At 37.5% G+C, this 9446-nt stretch overlaps 1 pseudogene; it reads left to right on the top strand.

Moving 5' to 3' along the window:
- The first annotated feature begins 5398 nt into the window (after positions 1–5398).
- On the top strand, positions 5399–5869 carry LOC101653280 (annotated as a pseudogene).
- The last annotated feature ends 3577 nt before the right edge of the window (positions 5870–9446 follow it).

Genomic DNA, 9446 nt, shown 5'->3' with positions numbered 1-9446 from the left:
TCATTCACTGTGGTAAGATTTTTTGTTCTGATGATGCCTGATACCTGATCCCTTCGACACCTCGTGATCACACACACAGGCTGATATGTGCTTCCATGTGGGCTTTGTTGCTTCTGAGCTAGATGGCCGCTTGTTTACCTTCAAGCTTTTACGACCCCAGGGCAATAGAATTTTTAAAACCCCACATTTTAATATTTTAGTTTTAAAAATAAAAGCTTCTATGATTTTACAGCAAGACTTTTTTAGTTACCATCATATACCTGAGTGGAATTTTTGGGTCATCTGATAAGGAATTGCAACTTGTTTTCCAAAGTAGTTGCATCACTTTACATTCCTACTAGCAATGGTTCCAATTTCTCCACATCCTCAACCCTTGTTATTGTCTGCCTTTTTAATTATAGCTATTCTGGTGGATGTGAACTGGTATCTCATTGTGGTTTTGATTTGCAATGCCCAAATGACTAGAAATGTTAATCAGCAACTTTTTTATCTGCTTGTCAATCTCTCTTATGCATGCCTTCTTTGGAGGAAAGTCTATCCAGAACCTTTGTTTAGTTTTAAAAATTGGGTTATCTTTTTATTGTTGAGTTGTAAATATTCTTCATGATTTTTTGAAATCATTTTATTGGGTACTCTTACAGATATCATAACATTCCATAGTTCATTCACATCAAGCAATATTATACAATTGTTACCACAATCAGTTTCAAACCATTTTCTTTCTTCTTGAACTCCTTGATATCAGCTCCTTCCCCACTCCCAGCCCTTATTCCTTTTTTCCCCCTACAATAGGGTTTTTAGCCATATCTTACAAAATCCAATATATCCATTCACATGCAATTCTGTTGATCGGTTCCATCAAGTGGGCTTATACATGCTATCAGCTCCCCATTCCCCCCTTATCCCCCTCTTTCTGTATCCTCAGGGACCAACACTCCTGTTACTGTTTCTGATGGGTTATTGATCTTGACTTTCATGTATTGAATGATCTTAAATATACAAATGAATATACACAAATCTAGCATGATTAATGAGGTAAAACAAAAACTATGATGGTAAGAAGAGGAAATATTAAAGAACTAGAGGATAGTTATGTGGTTTATTAGTGCCATACCTCACCCTGGATTTATCATCCCTTCTGTGTGGCCCTTCTGAAAGGGACTGTCCAATTATCTTACAGGTGGTTTTGGGTGGTTTTCACATTGATTTGGTTGCTTGTTTTTGAACTTCTAATACCTCTTCTTGTCAACACCTCATGATCACACAGGCTGGTGCGCTTCTTCCATATGGGCTTTGTTGCTGCCTTGCTAGATGGCTGCTTATTTAGCTATAAATTCTTTATGAATTTTGGATGCAAGTCTCATCAGATACATGAATCCCAATTACAGTCACTCCTTGAACAATGTGGGAGTTAGGGGCATCAACTCCTGTGCAGTCAAAATTCCAAATAACTTTTAACTCCCCCCAAACTTTACCAACAGCCTGCTGTTGACCAGAAGCCATAGAGATAACATACAACTAATCAACCCTTATTGTATGCACCCACATAAAAGCTGCATTTTCAATCCTAGGTAAAAAGGTATTTTGCAAAAATTGCAAGTTTTTCACTCCTGCTGGCATAGCTGAAGCTTGGTGAGTTTTCTTTTCTTTTCTTTTTTTTTACATCAGGCCTTCTTACACTGGAACTCTGGTGGTGCTGTTAGGGAAACATTGGGCTGCTAAGCACAAGGCTGAAGGTTCAAACCCACCAGCTGCCCTGTGGAGGCGATTTGCTCATATGAAAGTTTATAACCTGGAAGACTTATATAGGATCACCCTGAGTAGAATCAACTTGATGGCAGTGGGTGTGGTGTTTTAGGCTTACTTTAGATCCATTTATCTTGACATGGTGACAGTCACAGCAGCAGTCCTCAATCTAGTGCACATCAAGCAACTCAAATTTTCTTATCATGTCATGACTTTTCTTCTTGAGTGCTTCCAGCATCACTAATTCATATGGGTTCCATGATGTTAGGCAAGGTCTATGGTATTGCATGAAACACAGAAAAGACACAAGAACCAGGAGAGAGAAATTTTTATGCAATATGCAATTTACTAAGGAGATGAAATGCTCATGCGGAGGTGATTAGTGTCACATGACATTTTACAAACAATCCTCGCCCCCCTCCCACCCCAGGGACGAATAACACATGTGGGTGAAGGGAGACAAAGGACAGAGTAAGATACAAACTAACAATAATAATATATAATTGATCAAGGTTCACAAGCGTGGGGGAAGGAGGAAGAAAAAGAGGAGCTGATACGAAAGGCTCAGGTAGAAAGAAAATGTTTTGGAAATATTGATGGCAACATGTACAAGTGTGCTTAATACAATTGACTGATGGATTGTTAGAAGATTTTTAAGAACCCCCAAATAGAATGATTGATAAAGTAAAATAAAGATAGAAACAATCCCTTGTAGAAGCGTACGTGCACAGTTCAAACCCAGGTTGTTAAAGAGTCAACTGTATTTATCCCTATTCCTTGGCCTATATTTTCTTTCTGGATTATTTATAGGACAAAAGCTTACATTGTATGCACCACTTTTAAATATATTTAAGCCAATGAATGTTATGTCAATAAAGATGTTACTCGAATGTTATGTCAATAAAAATGTTAAAAATAGAAACAAAAAAGGAATATACATGGAAGGGAAAAATTACGTGCCTAGTAAATAATCTTAAAATAAAAGTTTGGAAAAAATAAAAGTCTGAATTTCAAAAGTTTTCAATTTTGATGTAAGACAATTTCTTTTTTCTTTTGTCACTTATGGTTTGGGCATTGATTTAAAGAACTGTTCCCTAACTCAAGACCACAAAGGTTGACTACCCTGTTTCTTTCCAATAATTGTACTAGTTTAGTTCCTATGCGTAGTTCCATGATCCATTTTGAGTTAGATTTTGCATATGGCATGAGTTAGGGGTCCAAGTACATTAGTTTGTATGTGGATGTCCATATGTCCCAGTATTATTTATTGGTTACTTACAATTTTTGCATGTGATCATAAAGGATATTGGTCTGTGGCTTTCTGTGGGGTTTTTTCTTTTCTTTTTTTGGGTCTGTGGCTTTCTTTTCTTGTAATTTGTTTGTCTGGTTTTGACATCAGTGTACTGCTTACCTTAGAGAATGGCTTGGGATATAGTCCTTCCTCTCCAATATTTCTGGAGAAGATTGTGTAGAGTTGCAACTATTTCTGCAGTAAATATTTCCTACACTTCACCAGTGCAGGGATCTGAGTTCTCTTTGCTGAAAGATTTTGAATGACAAGTTCAGATTATTTAATAGAGTTAGGGCTATTCAAGTTACTTTTTTTCCGTATATGTAGTTTGTGTCGTGTCAGGAATTTTCGCATTTTCTTCAGATCTTCAACTTTTATTGGCATAAAATTATCAATAAAACTTCCTTATTATTTTTTCATGTCTGCACCATCCATAGTGATGTCATCTTGCTCATTGCTGATATTATTATTTTATTACTTCTTTCTCTTTTTCCTAATCAGACGAACTGGAGGCTTCTCGTGTTTGTGATCTATTTTCTTGCTTTTGATTACTTTAGATTTAATTTGTCCTTCTTTGCCTGCGTTCTTAAAGTTGAAGCTGTCATTGATTGGAAAGCTTTATTCTTTTCTAATATTGATATTTGGTTTGTAAACATCTCCCTCCACACATGTACTCTTGTTGCAGCACCCCATAAGTTTTCCTGCATTATGTTTGTGGTTATTTCCTGGATCAAATTCCTCCGATTTTACATTTAATTTCTTCTTTGAACAATTAATTATTCAGAAATGTGTTTGTTTGTTTCCAAATATTTATGGGTTTTCAGAGAACCTTTTGTTATTGACCATGTAATTTGATTGTGTTTGGAGAGCATACTTTTGTTTTTAATACTTTTATTGGGGACTCTTACATCTCTTATCACAATCCATACATTTCACCAGTGTGTCAAGTACATTTGCACATATGCCGCCATCACCATTTTCAAAGCATTCTCTTCTCACTTGAGCCCCTGATATCAGCACCCCATTTCTTCCCCTTCCCTCCCCCGCCCACCCTCCCTCACAAACCCTTGATAAGTTATAGATTATTTTTTCCATATCCTACATCGTCCTCCGTCACCTCTCACCCACTTTTCTGCTATTCGTCCCCCTGGGAGGGAGTTCTAGATTGATCCTTGTGATCAATTCCTCCTTTCTCCCCCCACCCTCCCCTAATCCTCCTGTTACCTATACTCTTCTTGTTGGCCCTGAGGGGTTTATATATCCTGGATTACCCATGTTGCGGACCCTTATCTGTAGTAATGTGCATGTTCTGGTCTAATCCAACTTATAAGGTAGAATTGAGGTCATGATATTGGGGTGAAGGAAACACCAAAAAGCTAGAGAAAAATTATGTGTTTCATCGGTACTATACTGCCCCCTGACTGGCTCATCTCTTCTCTATGACCCCTCTGTGAGGGAATGTCCAATTGTCTACAGATGGGCATTGGGTCTCCACTCCATGCCTCCCCTCATTCACCTTGGGTATCATTTTATTCTGGGTCTTAGATTCCTGATACCTGATCCCATCGACACCTCATGATCACACAGGCTGGTGTGCTTCTTCCATGTGGGCTGTGATGCTTCTCAGCTAGATGGCCGCTTGTTTATCTTCAAGCCTTTAAGATCCCTGACACTATATCTTTTGACAGCCAGGCACCATTAGCTTTCTTCACCACATTTGCTTTTGCACCCATTTTGTCTTCAGTGATCTTGTCGGGAAGGTGAGCATCACAGAATGCCGGATTGTTAGAACAAAGTGTTCTTGTGTTGAGGGAGTTCTTGAGTCGAGGCCCAACGTCTTATCTGCAACCTTAATTCTTGACATATAGATATGAGTACTTATATTTACATATGTACTTGTCTGTCTTTAGGCCTCTCTAAATGGCCTTTGCCTCCTGGGTCTTTGCTCTATTTCCTTTTTACTGGAGGGCATACATTTTATGGCTTTAATCCTTTATATGCTAAGACTTGTTTCATGGCTCAAAATAGAGTACATATTGCTAAATGTCCCTTGTGCCTTTGGAAATTGTGTGTATTCTGCTGTTGTTGAGTAGATGTTCTATAAATGTGCATGGGTCAAGTTGGCTCTGGGTCAAGCTGATGTAGCGCTCAGTCATACAACTGCAAACCAATGAATTTAATCAACAATCTGAATGAGCCTGGAAATGGATACTTTTCTAGTCTAGCCACCACAAGTAGACACAGCACAGTTGATAACCTTGATGGCAACTTGTTTAGACTCTGAGCAAAGCAGTCTTCTGACTCCTGATGCCCTAGAGCTGAGATATAATATGTGTGTGTGTGTGTTTAAAATAGTGATATATGGTACACCATGCTCTCCCACCAGACTTTCCTTATCTTCATGCCCGCTTGTCCTTGTGCACCGTGGCCACCATTCAGCAGCTCTTAGGAAGATGGCACCCGCTAGACAGCAAAGGCTTTGATGCAAACATGAAGGAACTAGGAGTGGGAATGGCTCTGGGAAAATGGGCGCAATGACCAGGCCTGACTGGGTCATCTCGACTGGTGGCAAAATCCTCACTGTGAAAACCGAAAGCACTTTAAAAACAACACAGTTTTCTTGTCACCTGGGAGAGAAGTTGGAAGAAACTATAGCTGACAGCAGAAAAACTCAGACTGTCTGCAACTTGACAGAAGGTCTTTAGGTCCAACACCAGGAGCAAGATGGGAAGGAAAGCACAATTCACCAGAAAACTGGAAGATAGAAAATTAGTGGTGGAATGTGTTATGAACAATGTAACTTGTACTCAGAGCTATGAAAAAGCAGAATGAAAATTTTATCATCATTTGGGCAAGAATTGGGTATGAGAATGAACAAGGTCAATTTAATAAGCAAATCTCCATACTACTTTTTTATTATATTCAATTACTTCTGTCACACACATTTTACATACAACTATTTCAAAGTGTCAACTTGATTAGGCTCATCCCCTTGATTAATCAATGAAATGTGTTTGTGCTAAAAAAATAAAATTGTGAGATATATTTATATATAAACATTTGCCATTTCAACATGTTTTACATATACAGTTCTGGGACCATTAATCGTGTTCATCATCTTGTTCAACTATCCCATTCTGTAGATCGTCTCTTCACTTTGTCGATGAAGTCCTTCATGCATAAAAGCTTGTTGCTGTTTTCATGAAATACAATTGATCTATTTTGGCTTTTGTTGCTCATACTTTTGGCCTTGTATCACATAACCTATTGCAACACTAGGTTCCAAAGCATTTCCCCTATGTTTGGTTCTATGAGTTTTATGGTTTTCGTTCTTGTACTTAGATATTTTCAGTTAATCTTTTCATGACTAAATGTTTTCTCCTTTGAAATTTTTTGATACCATGTTTTCAGTAATGAAAAGCATGTTGAAATCCAGGGGAACTTTTTTTTGTAAGGTTAGAAAGTTTTGGATACAATTATATGGGACACATATGTCCCAACTGGACTTTGGTGGTAGGATTGATGAGGTGAGGCCTGTTTCTCTAGATCAATGCATTATACAGGTCCTTGCCAAGTGTAACGTATTATAACTGGGATAGCAGCTTCCCAAGATGTAAGTGGGCAATATATGTCCCATGGGTCATGAAAGGATTAATTTTAATCTATGGTGTACAGTATGTAAATATATGTTCTAAGTCACAAAGTTTGTATTAAGTTGTTTTACAATAATAGAAAAATAATACATAAAGATTAAAGATTGGTTTGTCCTCTTGATTAATGTAAAACTTTATTATTGCGAAATCACTATCTTTATATCTGGCAATATTCTTTCCTCTGAAATTTACTTTGCCATTAATATAGTCCTTAGAACTATTTCTGGTGGTTATTAGCATATCTTTTTAATCATCTGTTTACTTTTTAAATGTTTTTTGTTCATTTGGAATTACCTTATTTGTCACTAAAGAATCCAAGTCAATTTCAGTTTCATTTTCCTTCCCCTTATTTCCAGTCATCCAGACTAATATTTAGGTTTGAGGGATAAAGTATCTGGAGGAATTTACTTATTTATTTAAAAGAAGCACACAGCCCATCTCAATATCCCATCCTTCTTCTTTCTCTGTTCCCGCCCCAACCCCTGGCCTCCTTGTAGTCATTAAAGTATTGAGTTTTGGTGCACAAACCACATTTCTTTCTTTGTATTTCTTTATTATAATAGTGTTATTAAATATTTATCTTTGTAAGATTAAGTTTTCTAAACATAATGTTCTCTAGTTTTGTCCATGTCTTTTGTTTTGTTTTGTTTTTGCTTTAATCTCTTTTAAAAAATCATTTTATTGGGGGCTCACACAACTTTTAAAAAAATTTTATTTCATACAACTCTTATCACAATCCATACATCCATCCATTGTGTCAAGCACATTTTTACATTTGTTGCCATCATAATTCTCATCACATTTTCTTTCTATTTGAACCCTCGGTATTTGTCCAGGTTTTGTGGCCTTTGAGTCATCATTGTTTTTTGTTGATGCATAATATTCCATTGTATGAATGCACCAAAGTTTCTTTATCCATTCTTCTCCTATCAGAGTCTTTGATTGTGTCAATATTTTTGCTTGCTGCAATAAACAGGTGTGCATATGTCTGTTTGTGTTGTACTCTTTATTTTTTTAGGGCATATACCCAGTAGAGAGATTGCTGGATTATAAGGTACTAACTTTTATTTGTTTTTGTTTAAGGAATTTCCCAAGGGAACAACAAGTGATCTAAAATCGATGGTGAGGAGGGTATAGGATGCCTGGTGGGACCTGAAGAAGGGCAATGTAGCCAAAAGGAATTACTGAAACCCGAAGGAAGGCCGAACGTGATAGTGGGACAAGAGGCAAGTAACAGGAAATAGAGGAAAGAAGTAGGAGGCAAAGTACATTTATAGAGGTCTAACTACAGGCATATACATATGTACTGTATATACTCGAGTATAAGTCCACCCAATATCAGCTGAGGCACCTAAATTTACCACAAAAACTGCATTAAAATGTGCTGAAAAACTCAGCTTATACACGAGTATATACAGTAAATATATTTATATATAATGATAGGGAAATAGATCAATGTACATATATTTCTGTGTTAAGTATTAAGGTAGCAGATGGATATTGGGTCTCTACTCAAGTATTCCCTCAAGGCAAGAACACTTTGTTCTAATAACCCAGCATTCTGTGATGCTCAGCTTTTCAACATGATCACTGAAAACAAAATCAGTGCATAAGCAAATGTGGTGAAGAAAGCTGATGTGCCCAACTATTAAAAGATATATGGTAGAATCTAGGTTCTTAAAGGCTTGAAGATAGACAAGGGGCCCATCTAGCTGAGAAGCAACAAAGCCCACATGGAAGAAGCAGACCATCCCGTGAGATCACAAGGCGTTGATCGGATCAGGTACCAGGCATCTAAGACCCATAACAAAAAATCATATCAATGTGAATGAGGGGGACTGTGGAGTTGAGACCCAAAGCCCGTCTGTAGACAATTGGACATTCCCTTACAGAATGGTCACAAGGAAGACATGAGCCAGTCAGGGTGCAGTAGAGCACTGATCTTACAAATCTGGCTAGACCAGAGCATGTACACTGGTACAGATAAGAGCTGGAAACACAGGGAATCCAGGATAGATAAACCCCTCAGGACCAATAATGAGAGTACCAGGAAGTTAAGGTGAATGTGGGGGGAGAAAAGGGGAACCGATCACAATGATCAACATATAAGCCCCTGCCAGGGGGATGGACAAGAGAAAAGTCAGTGATGGCAGACCTCGGTCAGTGTAAGACATGAAAAAAAATTATAAATTATCAAGGGTTCATGAGGGAGGGAGGGTGGGGGAGGGGGGCAATGAGCTGATACCAAAGGCACAAGTAGAAAGAAAGTATTTTGAAACTGATGATGGCGACAAATGTACAAATGTGCTTGACATAATGGTTGTATGTATGCATTGTGATAAGAGATGTACAAGCCCCCAGTAAAATGATTTTTAAAAAAAGGAAGTGCCATCCTGATTTCCATAGTGGTTGTACAATTCTCCTGTCTCACCAGCAACGTAAAAGTATTCCTATCTCTCTGCCTCCTCTCCTGTATTTTTTATTTTATTGAATTTTGATAAAATTGTTAGTGTGATATGTCATTATTGCTTTAATTCGTATTTCTCTTATTACTAGTGAATGTGAACATTTCTTCATACAGTTGTTTACCTCCTGGATGGTGTCTTTGGTAAATTGTCTATTCATGTCTTTGGCCCATTTAAAAAAAATCATTTTATTGGGGGCTCATACAATTCTTATCACAATCATACATAGATCCATTGTGGCAAGCACATTTGTACATTTGTTGCCATCATCATTCTCAAAACATTTGCTTT

The sequence above is a fragment of the Echinops telfairi genome, unplaced genomic scaffold (genome assembly GCF_000313985.2).
Source record: "Echinops telfairi isolate 266 unplaced genomic scaffold, ASM31398v2 ScPeMD7_6080;HRSCAF=6971, whole genome shotgun sequence".
NCBI lineage: Eukaryota > Metazoa > Chordata > Mammalia > Afrosoricida > Tenrecidae > Echinops > Echinops telfairi.
The sequence above is the reverse complement of the archived record's forward strand: the minus strand, read 5'-3'. Positions and strand labels throughout refer to the sequence as shown.